Consider the following 21,718-nt stretch of genomic DNA (forward strand, 5'->3'; position numbering starts at 1 on the left):
GAGAAAAGGGAAAAGAGAAGAAGGAATGCGTTGGAATCTTACTTGGCGCGACACCGGTTTCCGTCGAGATAATTTATCGCAAGAACATTTTTCGAGCGATTCCTTTGCCGCGATCATTAACCGTACTGTGGTAATTATCGTGCGCGTTTACCATCGCCGGTCTGAAGCAACACAAAATTGACTTTTACATCTTGATTTATTCACATTTTCTCTTTTCCAATTGAAAACGATGACCTAATGATCTAACGGCGATGACACGATGTTAACTACTCGTTCTGAACATAGCCACTGGAACTTTTATCGAAGTCAATGTATTACTTTGAAATATCGATATACCCGCGTTTAGACGCGACATCTACACTTGTAAGATACGAGGTTATGTATTTGCGACAGGTATGCGTTTGATAAAAATTATCCGCGTGCGTAAACCATTCGCCGAATTATTAAATGAAACGTCGTTTTATTCGCATGGTGAAAATAAAGAAAAAAGAACGATAGCCATGCAATTAAAACGCTAACCTAGGCGCGCATGTAGTTTACAAAGGAAAATAAATAGAATAAGCAATTGCATACACGATGCAAATTAAGGCGGCACGTTTTGAAGCTATTTCGTTTTTATCGATCCTATAGAATCGAAAATGAGAAAAATATCTTTTAAGTTGCATGGATCTCTTAATTTTGTAAATGTTATTTTCGACGATGTCGAATAAAGTATACTAGCTCAATCAACGATTACCGCTAGACAACGCGCAACTAGTACGACCAAAACAACAGTACCAATCTCAATTTATTCGATCAAAATTCAATTGCAAAACGATTTGGAAAATTTGAATAACATTAGCGATTCGTAAAATTGACATTGAAGTTAATGGAACTGCATAAACAGTGCCATAACGCGCACGCAACAGAAACATTACACTAAACCGTCCACAATCGGTAAATATCAAAATGATATGCGGTTCACCGCAAACGATCAAGCCGCAAAATTATCAGGTTCACGCGAGAAACATTAAAGGTGAGCAGTAATTTGACCAAAACAAAAAACTAAATTCAGAACACAGAATGCACTTGCACATACACGCACGTGCACGTATAGGTGAGCGTCACAGGCACACGTGTGAACAATCGTAAGATGGCTCCATCATATCCACTTGGCGTCGAAATGGAAAGCCAGCGGGATTTTTGGCGACTTACGTACCAGTGTCGGTGTCCAATCCGCGGTGACATCGCGAGCTGGACAACAATCGTTCAACGATACCGTGAAAAACAATGGAAAAACGGTTGAACCGAAATCGCGGCAGAGAAAAGATAACCGCGACGACACGGTGGCCATGTTGATCTTTCGCCCCACCCGATTCGTCGTGAGCGCTTAGAGCACGCACGATCGTTGCGCCACGGCGCGGCACGTTATCCACTGTTATAGGCCCGCGCGTTCCCTCATCGACCGGTTTTCATAGCCGTGTGCCAAGCTTGACTCCATCCCAGCATGCTCCCCGTTGGGTTCTCCCGAGTCGCCATATTGCCATGAGACGAGTTCGAGGCAGATCTGCGCAGGTCGGATGCCGCGGAGGCAACCTTTGCCTCGGATACACCCACGTCGCGTATTTATCTATTAGATTTACATTGGCGATACATCCTTCAATGACCGATTCGACGCCTGACGCGGCCTTAAGTGCGCGATTAACAATATATCGAGTGCCAAATGAACGTTTAGCTTGGGAACGTTTCACTCTGAAAAGGTAAGCACGTGGATGCGCGAGTAGCGTCTCTATGTAGGCACGGTATAGTTGAACATGACAGAGCGCGCGCGTGTGTGCGTGAGCGAGAGAATATGACAGACTGTGTACGGCGGCCATAATGGCATCGATACTGGCAAAAGTAAATATTCTACCTTCCTTTTAAAACGAATCGCCGAAGCGTAACGAAAGATCACCTTGCAGTTTTGGAATCATACGGTTTCGGTGCATAATGCGGCTGAAAGAGTCGCCGTTTTACAAGACGCTTTTGTTATCATGGTAGTACGCGTGCGTGGATTCGCTGACTCACGCACACAGGCACGCATAAACATTGCAGTCGTGTTTGTGTCTGCGCGGTAAACCGTAAACGTTTATGAACTATTTATAAAAAGTGTGATAAATGTACCGTCCGTCAGTAGAGGAAAACGTAGTATGTATAATGAAAATGTAAAGTCCGAAAATCGAAACGAAAACGACCGGACTGCCCCGACTATATATGGAGCTCCTAAATACGCGTTGAAATAATTATGAACATTAGCAGGGAAATTTCGATTATTAAAGCACACCCCAAATTCTCAATAAAATACAATTATCCGAATTATTAATGAGACTTGTATAAAATATCTGACGGGGCGAAATTTAAGGATTGGAACGATTCCAACGAACGTTTCACGACCGAATTCCTCATTAACATCCAACGGGATGCGCTTTCTCAATTCTGCTGGCTGTCTTGTGTCAACAAAAGTGTTGCACACACAGTGCGCACAGACGGGTCTGGAATCGTAAATAAATCGTCCGGAAACGATACCACCACACGGCATCTACTCGAGTAGAAAAAACAAGTGGGTCCAAGCAGCGCCACATGTTGAAAATAAGTCATCATCTAGAAGCGAGTTTTTTCCTCCCAAGCGGAGAACCCGAAATACACCCGACCCCCCTCCCGCCTTTATGTTATCGCGACTTTTAAAAAAGGAGGAAATAAATCGTTTCAAGTTGGATAATAACTCGTATCAAAAGTTCGTGAAACGAAACTTTTGCAATTACCCCTGGCGCTTTTATAAAAATGGGCAAAAATTACTTCGAGAAGACCGATATAACTCCCAATGTATTTCCAACCATGATAAGAACCGTACATATTTTTTCCACCGATTCACAGAAGCCTACCTTTACCCTTTCTCGCACGGTCAGAAGTTTTTCGTTCGAAAACGGCTCTCAACCCCATTCCAATTACCACTGTGCAAGCCATACGTCTTACACGTATACTCAAGTATACGAAGCTACGCGAAGCGCTCTATTTTCACCGTGATTACCGAAACGTCCGCAGAACTTCTCTGTATCCCCCAAGTATACCTGCTCATCCACTCGCGATACCGAGATGCTGTCTCGTCTTCAGAAACTGGTAGCAGTAGCCCAGACAGTGGCTGTATACCGCGAATGAAAGCCACCGGATAGTTTCGCGGTGCAGCTAATTTACGCGAAGTCGAGCAATAAACATCGCGTCTCTCGCTAGAGAATACCAGGCGAACGCGCACACGGATGAACGAACGAACGAAGCTGAGACCGAGGAGAACAGAGCGAGAGGGAAAAGCGACAAAGTGCGTTCGTGTGTACGAACGAGAAGCATACGCACGTAGGGCGCAACAGTAGCCGTAGCGCCGGTTAATTAGGGTTTAAGTTTATGAGGTGCAGGCGCGCACGCCCTACCCCCGCCTCCCCCATTCCACCTCTCGCCACCCCCACCGACTCAACCCCTCCATCGTTTCCCATGGTCGTCTTTGTCGCTCCCCGTTAAAGCGGGTCTGGTTGTTTCTCTGTCTGCTACACCCCCACAAGCCCCCATCCCCATGCGCGCGATTCACCAAACCACCACCAGCACCGGTAACATCGTCCTTTGCATTCTACGCGCATACATATGCTTACACGGGAGGGATTAATATGTGCGTGTGCACACGAGGATATCAAACTTCACACGCGAGAGCAATAACAAATGTTGGACGTTCACAGCTTCACAGGTTTATCGCCGTTACCGCCGATTTACGCGTGGCTGTGATAAAAACAAAAAAAAGAAAAAAAGAAAGAGAGGGAGAGAGGAGAACAGATCGAAATAACGGCAGCCGGCTACCCAAAGGATGGTGATTACCGTCGCCTAAATGAAAAACCCGATACATTATGGGCTTTTCAACGGCAACGACCGACACCTATGCTGTATCACGTATGCTTCCGAAGATTCTTTTCCCTCGCGGAATTTTATGAGGATTTCCTTTTTCATACCGGACACTCGTACTCTGTAATTCCGATTAGTTTCGGCTAAGAACATTTTCGAGACTGTACTAATCATTCGAACGATAGTAATTGCTAATTTGTAAGTAGAACCGCGAACGAGAATCCGTTTCAAATTTCGTCGACGTTAGAAAATGTAACGCTGTGGATAGAGAAATATTTGGTGAAAGTGATGTCGAAGCGTTTCTCGAGAAGAGTTAACGGTACGATTAAAGGCACGATACCGTTGAATACGCTCGTATACGGTCGTATGTAGCAATATATTTTGGTTTCCAGACAGTAACCTCTGTTCCTCCGAGCTGCTGTCATTGCTCTTCTTCCTTCCTTCTCTTGCTTTCTTTTCCTCTTTCGTGGCAACGTAGATCTGTCTACTGACAGATCCATTAACGTCGTTGATAGGCGTATAAGATTTACGCGCTACAAATACTTAATGGCGCGTTATAACCTGACGGCGAAATTTTACAATTTACGCGTCTTTCATTTCGCTTTACGTCACTTGAAATAGTAGTAGTATCTTTCATTCTGTTCGTTTCCCCGTTATTCAATGCTCGTAATTATAATCCTCTTCGTTAGTTTACACAATATTTCGCAGACTCGAATGCCTCTCCGCTGCAATGGCACCGACGCACAGCGGAAAGCACGTGGAGAATCCTTTGTACGAGAACCAGTGTCGTTATCGGATAAAGTTATACGCTGGTCACTTAATGACTACACAATCTAATCTCGAAGTGAAATCCGCCAGCGGTGTCGATGTGCGTTGGCAAAATAAGCGATCGGTAATCCCGTTATTAATGAGCTTTACTCCGTTCACAATGGATATTAATTCCACACGGTACGCTCGTATAAATTGCATCGAATTAAGATACTTCGTCATACACTCCCTCCCTTAGTTATAATATCCTCGATGAAAATTCATAAATGTACGTTCGTTGAAATCGCCAGACCTTTTTTCGCATTTCTTGCGGCCGGCTATCATCCACTCGTACGTTATTCCAGCGAAATTATCATAATACGTTTGCAGACTGCAACTCCTGACGCCGTATATCGCTGGCTCGTGATTCTATCGTCCGCTAGCTACCGTCACAGCTCGGATCAGCCGCAGTACGCGAACTACGAGAAGCTACTACGGTGCTAAGCATTTTTCCAATATTTTAACGACGCTCGATATTATCGCGCGTATCAGAGAGATATCAGAATCACGACCGTACGCGTCCATTACTCGTCGTTAATTACGTACTCCGAGAAGATCTTGGCGTTTCAACTCTGGTCCGCAACGAAGTGATTTAGGAAGCGGCGCAGATATAGTTGACCACGTCTAAGCAAATAAACATACTGGCATATCCTTCTATTAACCTCGTAGTTGAAATGTTCGTGTTACATGTTATTCGTCATTGTAATTGTATATCGTTGAGTTGCACAGTCATGAATAATCGAACGACAGAGTACACCGAGCCGCGGTGAGTACAGACAGCTGTGTGGTAAGAATTGAGTCCTCGAGTAGATCGCGTGTCGAGTCACGGTTATTCTATTATTTATCCAGAGCGGTGTGGTGCTCGCTGGCCAGAAGGTGTCGTCAACAGCTCATAAAATCAGATCGGGTTTGGATGCGGGTGTTATCAATCTCGTTCAGTCTGAAAAGGGGATTCGGTGTGTTCGCGTGCTACGAACCAACGATATCAACCGGAAATCTCCTGTCGCAGGTTGGTCTCGCGCGAAACCTTGCATCGCGTGTTGCCATGCTACTGCAGTCGGACAAAAACCAACGAGAGATAAGGCCACCTCTTGGAAGAAGGGCTGAAACGGGTCGGAAGGAAGGAGGAGAAAAAAGAGGAGTCAGGGCGATTTGAAACACAAGAGAAAAAGAGAGAGGTACAAAAAAGGAGAGAATCGCTGCCGCCGCGTGATACGGCCAGCTTTCGAATGCGCCGAGTGCAAACGAGTCCACCACTCGACGAAACTCACGCGGCCGTTCCCTCTTTCGTGATCTCTCGCGATATTCTTCAGGCCGACCGCTTCCACGTTGCACACGTTTATGCAGATATCCGTGCACACATATCCGGGCGGCATACCGCGCACCACGGAGAGACGCGCGCAAAAACTCGCGTGGGAATGCAAAAATGCGATTCACCGGTGCGGCCAACCACGGCCGGTCTCTTCGCGAGAGTTCTTGTTACATCAGATAAAGGCTAGCCGCTGAAAAAAAACGCGGTTTCGTTAACGAGTTCAAGTGCCCATTCCGGAGTACGTCAAACTAATTGCACACGCGGATATATTTCCATCGTCTCCCTTAAGAACCTTCCTTTATCGGCGTGTCGTGTTACGACCAGATTTTAGACTGCCATAATATAAATCCATCCTCTTTCTGTAATTCACCCGAGCGGATATTCAACATTCCCATTCATTGTTCTTGTCGAAAGTACATAGAAAATTTGAAATTGGCAAAGCGATACTAAAAATATTAAAGATATTCGTATAAATAATAGAAGCTATTTCTCGAGTGGAACAGAAGAGAGGAAAGAATAGGATGTTCATTTTCATCGTTGCAACGATCTTTACTCGATACTTGAACAAATATACGATCGCGCACACCGCGTGACTTCACTTATTATTACGTATCTGGGTGGCTGGGCGGGACGAGGGGCGAAAGCCAGCGGTATATATGTAACGGGGGAGGGGAGGGTGGTACATAATATATATCTAACTGCGCCGCGCCGCGTAATTAAATCATGCCGACGGTTTTGCAATTAAACTCGATTATTTGCTCGTCGCTAGCCGCCCTGCGCGCACCGGCCTCGATTTAACTCTTTCAAGCGACGCGCGCCCACCCTTCGGCACCCTTCGTCCCATTCGTCCGATGCAATATCCTTCTACTTGATACTGCGGGGCCAGCCACCATCTCCGAGCTCATTTCAAAACGCATTCCTCTCGGCCGTTTAATTGCCGCTGAAATTCAATTAATCTTTCGCCCAAGGTTTTCCGACCAGTCTATCCCTCTTCTTTGTCTTTTAACTTCCATCCACGATACTGGCCGAGGTTAAGAAAGCGTTCTCGATTTTTATTCTCCGTTTTATGATCATATTCAGAAATGTTTGCCACCTAAAGTGGACCTTCTTTTATTGGGGGCTTTTATGGGACCGGTATACGGGGCCGACAAAATAAAAACTGCTGAAAATGAAGTCTAAGGTTGACTGAGAATTTGCATTGTAGACGAAGGTTAAGGTGCAGCAGGTAGTTCCGGTACTTTGCTCGTTTATACGATGTGGTTGTTACGGGTAATAAAACGGCATCACCGTGACCATGCTTAAATATCTGTGTACACGAAGAAATTTAGGCACCGTTTTCATACTTTTCCGCGCGTTCGCAGTGGCAAGCGAGAGCATGCGGAGAGCCCTGTATCATTTTAATTTCAATTACGATGAAAAAGGACACGATGGTACGTAATATGGAAAGAGACGATATTTTAATAGCAAGCGAGTCGTAGCCGCGACACGAACGACAGTTTCCGATTTTATCTCGTTAGAAAATGTGTCTCCTATCTTTAACGTTCGAAATTTAGAAAATACCGTTCAGCGGTAAAAAAATGTTTTCCGGGCAGAACTGGAGGAACGTGCGGATCACCTTGCATTATCCCAAACTTTCACCGAACGAAAAGCGTCGTCCTCTTTTTTACTACCCCCCCAAAAAAATAACAAGGCGCCGTGGGGCCCTAACAAGGGAAACGAGCCAACTTTCACCGAGAAAAGTCGGAATCGTCAGTTTCTACAAACCGTTCTACACTACCGTGGCAAAGGTGCACGAAAAAAAGTGAAATTTCAAAGGCAATAAAAAAGTAAAAGTCGTTTTTTTGTCAGGGGACACGCAACGACATAAAACATCCTTCGACAAAAAGGGAAAAACTAGCCCTTAGATCCTTATTAAGAAGTTGTGTTCTTTGCGTGACGAATCTTCCGGAAAACTTTCTCTATTCGTAGGACGCGAAAAAAAGAACAGGTTTGCTGCTTAAAACATTCGTCGCTACTATGCCTCTGCAGAAACTTCGTATCTCTTTTATTAAAGATATTTTTAATTCACGTAAAAATTGTTTTTTCGATACTGTTCGCCTTTCTACATAATTTTCTCGAAACATATAAACTGAAAAATAACAATTTTCCACAAAAAAAGACTAAAAAATAATAACAATCGTGGCAGCAAATTATCGTCCAGTATAATAACTATGCATTAAACATATATTTCCTATGAAAAACCAAAGTGTCAATTAAACTGAATTTTTACGACAATCGTAATCGTCGATAAACGCGATCGATGAAAAATCGTGCATCTTCCAGGGACCTTTGATAACATCTCGTATCCCCAGATCATTAAAGATCTGTATTTTCTCCGGAGTAGCGTTCTCCCTCGATTTTCCCGGGTTTTGTTCGGCCAGCACGTTTGTGTCTCGCTCTGTACCGTGTAACAGGGAGAGCGAAACGGAGGATGCGACAATATCCGGCGCGCCGGCGTCCGACAACTGATAACGCCAAGGGATGTTTATGTATGTGTTCATAATATGTTTCGAGTTATGCTCAACCCCTTCGAAGCATCGAGGCTATCCGTGCTCGAAATTACAGACACGCGAAATTGCTCGAAAACGAACAATACGTCGGATAAATTTCGAAATTCGAAATTTTCATCTCGTTAATCGAACGAAGGAGAAAAGGCGACGGATATTGGGGGCGAAAAGAAGTCGCGATCGGAAACTAAAGGATGGACGAGAGGCGACGCGAGAAACGCTATAATTCCGGGCAAATTTTATCGATGCCGAATGAATAAACCTATAAAAAGGGAAGTACTTTCGCCGGCGACTCAATGGTTTTCGTATCTATATGTAAATAAAGTGGAGAGAGAAAGAGAGCAAAGAGAAGCAGAGGGAAGCAGAGAGAGAGAGAGAGAGAGAGAAAGAAGACGCGAGGGAGGAGCTGAGAGGGGAAAAGAAGAGGCGGCCATTTCTCTCCATGGAGCTGGTGTAATTTACGCGAGGACTGAAGATAGCGAAGGAACTTAATTCACGTGCCGCCGACGAAAAAATAGGATAGAACCACTACCACGAGACGGAACCACCTCGTTCGCTGCTCTTAATTCTCGTTACAACGGAAACGCTGCCCTTATCCGTGGCCAATTACCTAAGCTTATTAACTATTCCGGATAAACGAACTCTCTACTCTGTCTCATTCTCGCGCAATCTACGATCCGTACAGAATGGTTCTTCCTTCGACCGACATTCTTTATACTACACGTATACATACGTGTCATTTGGAATATCGCGCGGTTGTCGCGAAACGACGAAATACCGTAACATCGGCACGTTCCGTATAAAACGAAACGACCGTGTAGACATTTTTGGTTGTCGGCTGAGCCCGTGACATTCCGCTGGCAATTACATCTCGATAGGAAAGAATACGGTCGACACGGTGTGCGAATCGGGTCCGCGCGACTCGCGTCTCGTGGCCTGGCTATACCTCCGAGTCGAGTGAAATAATAGTTCAGCCTGGATGCCACACCCAGTATTGTGTTCACTCATACTCGTGCCTCTCCTTATGCGCTTGCTTTGGCATTTTACGTAGGTATACATGTCGATGATATACATGTTCCAGCTCGGACGTACTCGACACACGGACGCACGCGCGGTACAAGTGTACAAAAGGGGACGCGTATATAAGCGTACAAAGACGACGAACACGTAGGCACACGGGCAGACCCGTGGCTGGGTCTCCAAGATAGCGAGATACGAATGTCGAGAGAAAGAGACTACGGGGAGAGGGCCAGGGAGGGACAGAAATAGACGGCAAGAGAGAAAGGGAGGTAAGCAAGGAGCAGCGGAAACAAGGGAGAAGGGGATAGCGGGGGTTGGTTTGGAAGAAAGGTGGGGTCGTGGATGAACGAAAGGGGGTTGTATGGGATGATGGCGGTGGCTTTCTGTTCGTTCACGTTCGCTTCCACGTCCCTGCAGACGTGCCAGCCGCTGATCTACGATTCCCTCGCGCATAGCAGACCGCATAACTCTCGTCTTATACCTCTCGTTGAGATCTGGACGACGGTATTGCTTATCCGCGTGTTCGAACCGCGACCCGCTTCAAATCCCCGCTAAACAAAGAAGAAACGCGAGAGAAAGATTGCCTCGCGTCTTTAGGGTGGCGTTTCGAGGGGTGGACTTGGTAAATCCGCTCGTTCATTCCGCGCCGGATGAAATATTCTAACGTGAATTTCAAATGGGATAACATTCCGGTCAATTTATAGTTAATAAACATGAGAACGAGAGAGCAGAGATAGTTGGCTGAATGAATTTCGCTCGAGAGGGTGCATAAAGTGTCGCGAACCCTTATCCCACGATAGGCGCGGTTGCCTCACGATCGTATGGAAAAACGTCGATAATCCGATGCGAAGGAGAGAGAAACCGTGGGATATAGGAGTTTTACAAAGGCAGCAATTTCCAGACGATCGCGATCATTAATAGGATGGCGACTCGTCTCGGTGAACTGGCCATAAAGAGCGGCGGAAAAACTCGAAAGGTATAAATTCTATTATGACCCTCCGGCGCAGTCTCAAGCATGGTATTACTAAACAACGTTGTCTCTGGACGGAAGCCTTTTAAAAGAATGGAACAAGGGAGACGAAGAAGGTGAGAGGTATTTTGTGGAAGAGATAGCGGAGAGCGAAGCGAGAGGAGAAGATAGCGGCGGAGGAGAAAGAGGAGGAAAAGGAAAGCGTCCGCCCCTTTCCTTGTGCTCGGTTCAGGGTTCCAGCTCGTGCAAGCGGTTAACGCAGCCATTTCACGCCTCGAGAAGCATCCAGTTTCCTCATCCAAATTCTAACCAAATTCACGGATATCTCTCCTCCGACAAGCTACGAGGATTTCTATTTAGCAGAAGTTGGAACATGGCGGAGACAATTGAGAGAAGTCGAGGAAGTGCTTCTTCCCGGCCATTGCAAATTAATCCTTCCATCTATACAACCGTGTACGGACCGCGTTATATGAAAACGCTTTACAGTAGGGAATGACAGTTTGTTTTACAAATTACAAAGCGCCGTTCGTTCACCGAGGAAGAAAGGAAAAACTACGAAATAAATGCACGCACACTACTGATAAACCAGTGAAAGGGAGGAATGGATAACTCGATAATCGAGATGCTGCATCACGCAGCCCATCGCCTCGAATAACCCTCCGTCAATGTGATCTTCCTACCAACCCTTTAGCCATTTAATCCTTCGTCAATCGGTGGAGTTCGATCGGACTACGGTTATCCCTTAAAACTGCAATTCTTTATGGAATTAAATGGTAATTAACGAGGACGACTTGGTTTCTCGTTCTTCCAACGGAGGGTGAGAATGAGAGGGGACGTCACAAACCGGAAAATCGCGCGCAACGAAATCCCGTGTCGGGGACGCGCAATCAGGGGAATATGCCCATCGAAACGGCGCGTACGTTGTCTGATACCGATACAACATCTATTCCACGGAGAATTTCCATATAGGATTCGGCTTATGGCGGTTGCTGGATGCGCGAAACCGTGCGATCTACGTGCCATCGAATTTTTACGGGCAGCCTCCGTTCTATCAGTTTACCTCGTAAAGCCTCGCGACCCTTTCTGCGTTTTTCCTGGCAGAATGGCTTAAAGTGAGTATCGATCAGAAAGTCTGAGGGAATTACGGTCCATGAGCGATTCTCCATTGCCTATACCAAGTGGTTATATCTGCCATACGTCGTGTGCCATAGGAAAGGGGCGGCAACCGCAGCAGCACGACTGTCCTTCCTCTCACCCTCCGTCGCCATACCCGTACTCGGCTACCCCAATTTCACCCCCGAGAGCCAATATTTATTGATCACCCTCGAAGGCATCGTTCTGTATTCTCTCTGCCTCGCTCTCCTTCTCTTACTCTCGCGCGGCTAGTCTTCCCTATTCTTCCCCCCGCCCCGATTTCCTTCCAACGCCACCTCCTGCACGTTCTCTCGTGGCGAACCTTTTCTTCGTTTTCTCTTTCTGCCTCGTTGTTCCCTCGTTTTCAAGAAAAAGAGAAACACGGGATCGGTCGCGCTGTCGAGACGCTCGCAGCTGTTCTTCGCGATGCTTCTTTTCCCGGCCGCCTCGCACAGGCAAAGAGTTCGTCAACGGGGGAAAGGGAAACGGAGTCGGAAAGCAGCAATAGCAGCCCGGGACTCTCGACGCGATGAAAATTCACCCCACGACTCTTTATATTCTTGGAAGCCTGCCTCCCGTGCCGCTCAAGAATGCCACAGCTCTACACCGAATTCGTGAAATTCGAGGGGGTAGCTCTCTCTCTCGTCTGCTGTGGTAGCAGCATCTGTGCGAGCACGCCTCGCCCCGAATAAATCTAATCTCTTGACACACGATCCGAATTCGGCACGAAACTTTCGAATGGCCGTTTAAAACGATCACGGGACGAACGCGACGTCGACGAACCAGAAGCGTTTCATCGAGTCGAGTCTTCGGCGTCGTCCCATTCCAGACGGTGATTTCAATCGGTCGTAATCCTCGTGTCGCATATCCTCGGTGTCCCCGATTGAAATCATCCTGCTGGAAATCGACGCCGAAACCTTGAACACGCGAAACGCCTTCTAACTTTAATCATGTTTGAAGAAAGCACAACTCAACTCACCTTGCAACCATGTCCAATGCGGCTTAGCAATATCTTCCTTACCTGTGACAGAGAGAAAAGTCTACGTGAGGATTCAACGTTCTCTGGTTGGCTGGCGTAGACGCGCGCGCTCGTGTATTCGCAACGGCGTGGAACGATCCGAATAAATCTTTTTCGACGATCGAATTGAACGCAACACCGGCTGGATCTGGAGTGGGTCGGGTACGGGACGAGCGAGAGGTAGAAATCGCCGGGATATCGCGTACATATAATAAGAGGCGTCACTTTTTGAATTATTCGCTGAAAACTGATCACCGCCTGCGCGAAACATCGTAAATCCTGGAAATGTTTAAGCAGCCCGGGCGCGTATAATGCGAGAGCAGCGCGCGCGATCGATCGATCGGAACATTTTAAAACCGAGCCAATGAGAATAACTCGTGGCCCGTCATAAATGAAGCCATAAATCGTATTTAGCCATTCGCCAAGCCGAGGCGATATATCGCGGCATCGGACAACACAATTTTCTATCGGATAGTTCAATTTCTAGATCGAGGATTCATATTTAAAAATATCCGCGCCAATCGCACGGGATTAAACAATTAACGATCCCCAGTGCCCCTTCGCGCCACCGTTACCCCTTCCTTCATCTGTGTCACGTTTGTTCGACGAGCAACCCTCTCCTACCCTCTTCTCGCCCCTTCCTCTTGTTTTTCATTTCGCCGGCGATTTCGCTGGCGCGTGATGAAACGTCGATCGATCAGCTACTGAATGCATTTTGTACGCGGCCATCGAACGCCGGATTGTGTTCGTTAATATTCTATTAGACATGGACAAATGCGTGCCGTGTTTCAACGACACTCCGCGTTTAATCTCCTTCCCTCATTATACATTCAATCTCTCGTAAAGTGAAAATGACGCCCGGCAGGGATTCGCTCAAAGCGGTCCTTTCCATCCGTTTCGAATTCCGGCGAATCAAACACCTGCTGCGATTACCGGCGAACAATGGCGCGGTTTTTTTTTACAAATCTTCCGATTCCAGAAATACGCTATAAAATGGAAACGGATTACGATTACAGCACGATACAATAGCGCCACTGATCGTGAAACCAACATCCGCCGCCGTTATGCAAAATTAAAATGTAATGCGAAATGCAATCGGTCAACATTAGCAAACAGCAGCAGACACGGTGCATGATCATCGTAGCGGAAAGGATTAAGTTAATCGCGCGAAATGGGAAATTTCAATTGTCAAACGACTCGCTTCAGAACACGCGGCAATTATGCGCGCGCGCCTCGCCGCGCCGCTTCTAACTCACCGTAATAACAGAATAGTATAATCAATTTCGATCGCGACTCGAATTACGATGCCTCGGTTACATCAATCATTAACTCGTTTATCGTGTAACCGGGCTAGTTAGTCACGATCGTAAAGCAACCTATTGAAAGTATAATGCGGCCAACGAAAAGGGGTAGGCAGGCGGCGGCGGCAGCGATGGCCGCGCATTAAACCAAACACAGCCGTTTTACACGCGCATCGGCTACAAACGTACTGGCCATGATAATCTAACATCTAAGAACAACTTCTTTCCTGCCCAGCCGGGCTCTGTCATCCATATTCTAGTTATTTGCGCACGTGCACGGCCGCCAGCTCTCGACTCGTGCGTCGGTGGTGCCTCTACTCACACGTGGGTGTACACACGCGCGTACCACGTACTTACGTGTGTTCGCACGAGCAAACGCGCCTACTTAAGTCAGATATTATCGGCAGAGGAGGCAATTCGATCGCGTGTACCGAAGCATGGTGCAGCGCTGATATAGAACTACTAAACAGGTCGTAGATCAGCTCGGTTAGTTATAACGCTGCCTCTGCTTTCGCCCCTACCAACACCCCCTTCGACGCTCAACCAATTCCCACCGGTGTTCTGGATCATTTGGCGGCCCGCGGCCGTCAGATGCGCGCATGCACCGCTACCACGCTCTCTGCGCGCTATCGCGATCCCGTAATTCGCCCTTCCATCGACTCTATGATTTTTAGAAACGATTTCGGGGAAAAAAAACCACATCAACGGACAACGCCAACCACCCCAGGGGAACTGCGCTATTTTTACGACTGTGGGATACAACGCTGCGAGATTCGTCGATCGCTGGAAATAAAGCGCTCCGCGATAGCTGGTTCCCGCGTGTTCCATTCACGCCCCGTTCTCTCTCTCTCTTTTTCCGTGTCTTCGTCTGTTCCTCTGCAGCTTGGAATCGCGGTTTTCCGCTCAATCTCGCCCCGTCTTCGAGTATCGGCCTCCTTTTTCTCATCCTTTTCTCGCTGCGCGATTTCAACGGATCGCAGTGAGCGGTTCGATGGTCGCAGATCTTGAACGAAACGCGGAGTTGTAAATCAGCGAGGAAATCTCATATCCCCGGCGAAAGCCGCGATGGCGCCTCGTTCTTTCGTACGGCCGGCTACGGCCTCCGACCGACGAATTGATAATTCAAGAGGGAACGCGTTATTGGCTCCCGAAGTGAAAATCTGCAGACCGGTGACTTACGACACATTGCCGGTGACTGGTTATTAGATTATTGGTCGTATCGACAGCTCGTGCGTTGGCTGCCCGATATAGGGTGGAAGGCAGGAGTCAGAGAGGCAGCCCGACAGGGTGGAGAGAGAGAGAAAAGGGGGTAGGTTCGGGGGATGGCGATGGCCGGTGATGGTGTCGCTGCTTGTGGGTCGCGTACGGACCACGTACAAATATAGAGGGGACCCCGGGGTGTGAGGGGTGACTGAGAGGCAGAGGAAGAGCAGGGGGGCCAGCGGCGGTGGGACAAAATGGGGAGACCGTGATAACGATAACGTACGATCGGCATTAGCTGGCGGCTTGCAGCGGCTGATGGATGCGCTAATTATCAGCAAGCAGGAGTTACAGTGTTTCGCGTAGCCGTCCGCGCGCGCGGACGATCACTATGCGTTTCCGATAGAGACCATCGTGAAAAAAGAGATTACGCGCGGCACGGTGAAAAAAAAAAACACGAAAAATCCGGAATTGCCGAGCATTTCACGTGACGGTTTTGGCTGGGAAAATTCGAACGAGCATCTGCCCATTTGGAACGGACCCTGTACCTGTACAGAGCTTCGATCTTTCGATCGGCCAAATCCGAGCCTACGTCCTGATCGCCTCGTGTTGCATAATTTGCAAATTCGCTATTGTTATCGCGATTGTGAAAATGGTGGTCTGAATGAAATTCAGGAAAAAGACAGAAATTGAAACAAGAGATAAAGAAATAGTTTGTCTTGCAAACGAAGCTATTTCTCTGTTTCTTTGATTCTTTTTTTTTTTCTTTTGGCGAGTTTAAAAGGAAGTCGACGATAGAAAATCTATTTCGTTGGCGATCCGAACGGACGATACAAAAGCGGTCCGACCAATTTTCTTCCCTCTTACGTTCAATTTCGAAGAGCGGAATCGTAGTTCTCGCACATCCGTGTAAACCTATACGTATCCGGAAACCGCAAGCTGCGGTCTAAGCCCTAGATGCATCTACGTAACATAATCTACGATAGCGGGCGGCGCGTATATAGCGCACGATCGGTCGAGATCCGGTGCCCCGTAATGAACATTGCGCTTGTTTATTTAATGGGAAATTCGGTGGCGCCATAAAGCTCGAAGAAGGGGGTGAAACCTATTAAATTTATGTTTTCGGTTTACCCGCTCTGACGGATCGCAATGCCCGCACGCGTCGACCTCTAGCAACCCCCTGTCGTGGTTCCACCACCCTCCACCCACTTGCACCGCCATTTCTACCACCTACTACTCCCTTCCACCCAGCTTTCCTCTATCTCCTCTACCCTCTTTCTCTTCCTCCCTCATTCAATTTCTCCCGCTCTCCCTTTCTCTCTGTTGCCAGCATTTACTCTGTTCCTCCCTTTCCAAACGTTCACTCGAGCACTCGTCTCTGTCGCTCTCTCTCTCTCTTTGTTTCCATGTGTTTGTGTTTACCGTATTGGTCCAGTGTAATCCAAACGGAGATATATATTCGCAGTGGCTAGCGGGTTCGGCCAGGGTTCCGTGAACCACGTTGCGGCACCCATCGTGACGGACAGCGCCGCGTCAGCGCGTAAAGCATCATCGCGTTTCTGCGGCTCGCCGTACGTTTCGTTGCTCACAATGGGCCGAAGATCTAAAATTGAACTCGCACGCGGTCATCGATCCAGCGCGCACCGCGTAATTTTATTGCCAATGGTCTCGAGTTTATCTTCTTCGAGTTCTTCCTCCATTGAAAGTTCAAATTACTATCGAGTCGTTTTGTTCGAAGAAACTTATCGTTTAATTCTTTTCAAGAAAATTTATTCTCCGGGTCTTTCTAATAAATCACGAGTACGTCTAATAAAACTCGAATAAATTCACATCTCAACTGCAAACTCTCGTATCGTTATCACAGCATCTTCCGACAATCGAGACATTTCCTTCTCGGTAAAAGTTTCTGTTTTAACAGGTCGAGTAGCTAATGCCTGGTAACCCTCGAAGAATCTGGCATAGGAAAAACGGCCATCCTGCAACTTTATCCCTTTTGAATCCCCCTAATTGCCAAATTTTCCTCGCCCTTAATTTAGTGTTATAATTGCTTCCTACCCCTTATAAGGGGTTGCCCGCTGGTGCCTCAGTTGCCGTGATACCGCCACCCTTGCGCCCTTCCTTATATCCATACCCTCCTCCTCCGAAATATCCTTACGCAGCTTGCCTTCTTCGTCCTCGGTGTTCCGTCGTCCCTCTGTCTTTTATCACGGTATTTCCAAATAGCCTAATAAATTTGTACTCGATGCGCATTTAAACGACTCGGTAGGTCCGCCATCGATCGCTGCTCGTTACCACTGACAATCATTGGGCATTAACGAACGATTCCTTTCGTTCGTGTCCCCTTGCCGAATCGTCAAGAGATCGCTTGCAACGATCCATGAATGATATGGAAATCTCGGTGTAGATAAATAGCCTAATACATAGGGTGTTTTCATAATTACAGGATAAAGTATAATAATTGAACGACGTGGGATGGAAATTTCGCTTGGTGTACAATTAACTGAAATTTATTTATTCGGATGCGAATTCTCAGGGGAGGAAAATCGACGAACCATTTGTCCCTCGATAAGTTGCATTTTTTTTCCAAATGAATATTTCCCAAGTTCTCGATTATAATTTGAAGTGTGAGTTAGAAGCGTACTCGATACGAGCAATACGCGAGTCGACTCTACACGTGCAGCGCGTGCCATTCTGTTTGCCACGCGGTCACGTCTGCGAGCGTTCATGTTTGTCCAACATAGTGAACACGAAACTTGAATGAGTTTTTATGTCACCGAACACCTCGCAATAATAAAGCGATAATTTTGCCTCGACCAACCCGGGATACGATCCCCCGCGTCTATTTTCGCAACTTCCACTAAATTTAGCTGTTTACCGCAGACTCTTCGCACGTTTTTCGAGGTTGCAGCTTTCCACCTCCGGACCTTTTTATCTCCAGGTCAAATGTCTTATAGAATCGCGAAAATCTATATCTATCGCATCTTCGACCATCGTGGCAATAAATATGCTATTCAGGAAAAACCTAATGCCAACGATACGCAAGATTTTCCATTTCGTATTACAAAAGCGACTTTCAACCAGTGTTGTAAGACTATTTATTGCTATTAACTGGCGTTACAAAACTATCTAAGACAGTTTCATTTATCGTAGCCCTTCACCCAACCAATCGAAGTTTGTGTACAGATCGAAAGATTTGATGGAAAGTCCACCAAGTCGAATTGATAGAAACGTCCACTGCTCGTGTTCCATGGACGTCCCTTTTTCTATGGAACAATGCGAAGGAGAATGTGAAAAGGTCGCGATACGTCGAGCAGAGAGGAAATGCACGAGATACAAAGGCATCTGACGTGGCAAAGCGCGTTTGGCAGAGTCAATATAATTTCGGCGCGGCACTCGGATGTCGTTGAACGTAAATACATATACATTGAGCCACATCCGGGGCCATATAGACTGTCTGAAGAAACTACTCGAAACGACGTAATAACGGCCGAAACATGGCTATGTATGCGTTATGCGTACGCTATACGGTAGTTGGTGTACATAAAAGTCAGTTTACTTTCGGTTTACATGGCAGTCTAGGTACACGGCTAGCTAGTACATATCGCAGAGAGTCGTTCAGCTTGCCGTCCCCATTGCGACCAGCAGCCACACCAATGGATCGACCGTTGGAGGTTTCTTTTCGAGGCCCGCGCCTCGTATATATCGCCTCGCGTACACACACACAGAGAGAACCGAGTCTACGATCGAATGGCTGAAAGTTCTAGCGTCTAGGCAAAAATGTGTCCGGAATCATGGCGTGCTTATTCTCCGCTCTAACGACCCAACCCCCGCGAGATAACTTGTCCAGCGGTGAAATGGCCCACAAATAAGCGAGCGATAAATCAGCGCGACAAGAAAAATCGTGGCGACATGCCGTGACCGTGAACACATTGCCCGCCATTGTGTATTATCGAAGTTGCTGCTTTCTAAAAAGAAAGGACGTTTAAAAGATTTGCGAAACAGAGAAATTGCCTGCCATTTTACGGAAATAATCGCCACCGTACGAATTTTCCAGGATGCTTTGTAGCGTAATTTTCATAGCAAGTACTCGAACATTCTCGATGGAATATTCAGTTTCCACAAGGACTATGACTAGAAGGATCTAGTTAGCGGGTCGTTAACAACTTGGAGATACCGTTACCAACACCCCTCCCTGCCCGTTCTCTTTTATTACTCTGGAAAATTCTCGTCGACCACGACGACAACGACAGCGTATAAAAACAAACTCGTTTAAAGAAGAATAACGCCCGGTTGTGGTTTGGTCGTCGAAACGAAAGAAGCGGCCGCATAACGCAGGCTGGAAAAGAACGAAGGGAAGAAAAAGCGGTCAAAAGAAAAAGATTCGCGCGACAGCACCAAGTTTCTTCGCGCGATGTTTTATTTGGCGGCCGCGAGCGTTGCGAGAGTCAAAGCACGGATCCGCCACTGCCGCCGGGGCGAAGATACAGCGAAGTAAAGTGGCGGGCGTTAGACTGAAGGTAGGAGTGTATAAAGGCCCTGCCCAGTCACCGCAAACTTCTATTCCCACCTCCTGCACCCCCGGCACGCTACCCTGTTACCACCCCTCCGCAACCCCCGGCGCATACCGGCTACCAAAGGGTTCGTAAAAGTTGGGGACGCCCGGGATATTTACGCGTCATCGTAAACTCTAGGCGTCTTCTTACTTACCCCAGGATACACTGGCGCGCTACCTCCGGCTATAGCCAGATACAACCCCTTTTCTTCGGCACGCCGCCCGTCCGGCTCGAGATTATTACGCCGCTATCAAATGGCTGCGTTATTTCGTCTGGAGTGCTCGAAATATGCATCGTTTTCGCTTATACAGTGACTCGTCGAGGGGTTCGTGCTCTCGATCGTTCATACCGAGGGATTGATGCTTTTTAGGATACAAATTTCCAAATTATTGTAGATGATAATGAATGTTGGCATAATTAGATTTAGTTAATGATGATAATATTCCTAGCGATAAGAATTTGGGACATCTTACTATGAATCCTAATTTAGTTCAATATTTGTCTTAGATGATAAAAAGCTTGAAACTTGAGCGTATTATTTCACTCTATTGTTGATACTGAGGGATTAATTTTTTACGACACAAGTTTTCCAATTCCTTGTGGATGATAATGAATGTTGGCATAATTAGATTTAGTTAATGATGATAAAATATTCCTAGCGATAAGAATTTGGAACATCTTATTATGAATCCTAATTTAGTATTACTTCACTCTATTGTTGATACTGAGGGATTAATTTTTTACGACGCAAGTTTCCAAATCGTTGTGGATGATAATGAATGTTGACATAATTAGATTTAGTTAATGATGATAATATTCCTAGCGATAAGAATTTGGAACATCTTACTATGAATCCTAATTTAGTTCAATACATGTCGTCGATGATAAAAAGCTTGAAACTTGAGCGTATTATTTCACTCTATTGTTGATACTGAGGGATTAATTTTTTACGACACAAGTTTTCCAATTCCTTGTGGATGATAATGAATGTTGGCATAATTAGATTTAGTTAATGATGATAAAATATTCCTAGCGATAAGAATTTGGAACATCTTATTATGAATCCTAATTTAGTATTACTTCACTCTATTGTTGATACTGAGGGATTAATTTTTTACGACGCAAGTTTCCAAATCGTTGTGGATGATAATGAATGTTGACATAATTAGATTTAGTTAATGATGATAATATTCCTAGCGATAAGAATTTGGAACATCTTACTATGAATCCTAATTTAGTTCAATACATGTCGTCGATGATAAAAAGCTTGAAACTTGAGCGTATTATTTCACTCTATTGTTGATACTGAGGGATTAATTTTTTACGACACAAGTTTTCCAATTCCTTGTGGATGATAATGAATGTTGGCATAATTAGATTTAGTTAATGATGATAATATTCCTAGCGATAAGAATTTGGAACATCTTATTATGAATCCTAATTTAGTATTACTTCACTCTATTGTTGAATAATAAATGTTGACATAATTAGATTTAGTTAAGGATAATAATATTCCTAGCGATAAGAATTTGGAACATCTTACTATGAATCCTAATTTAGTTCAATACATGTCGTCGATGATAAAAAGCTTGAAACTTGAGCGTATTATTTCACTCTATTGTTGATACTGAGGAATTAATTTTTTACGACGCAAATTTCCAAATCCTTGTGGATGATAATGAATATTGACATAATTAGATTTAGTTAATGATGATAATATTCCTAGCGATAAGAATTTGGAACATCTTATTATGAATCCTAATTTAGTATTACTTCACTCTATTGTTGATACTGGAGGATTGATGTCTTTTTTATGATACAAATTTCCAAATCCTTGTGGATGATAATGAATGTTGGCATAATTAGATTTAGTTAATGATGATAATATTGCTAGCGATAAGAATTTGGAACATCTTATTATGAATCCTAATTTAGTATTACTTCACTCTATTGTTGA

At 45.8% G+C, this 21,718-nt stretch overlaps 1 protein-coding gene across 2 annotated transcripts in view; it reads right to left on the reverse strand.

Moving 5' to 3' along the window:
* The window catches only part of LOC117242267 (homeotic protein antennapedia-like), a 350,813-nt gene that overhangs the window by 281,800 nt on the left and 47,295 nt on the right, over positions 1-21,718 (reverse strand). The window contains exon 2 of one of the 2 annotated variants that reach the window (XR_004495210.1): positions 12,669-12,710. The exons of the other annotated variant lie outside the window; for it this stretch is intronic. The gene's annotated coding sequence lies outside the window, so the exon portion shown is untranslated. The remainder of the gene's footprint in view (positions 1-12,668; positions 12,711-21,718) is intronic. 2 annotated transcript variants of the gene reach the window in all.

Source organism: Bombus vosnesenskii, unplaced genomic scaffold (assembly GCF_011952255.1).
Source record: "Bombus vosnesenskii isolate JDL3184/JDL3185 unplaced genomic scaffold, Bvos_JDL3184-5_v1.1 scf7180000016273, whole genome shotgun sequence".
Lineage (NCBI taxonomy): Eukaryota > Metazoa > Arthropoda > Insecta > Hymenoptera > Apidae > Bombus > Bombus vosnesenskii.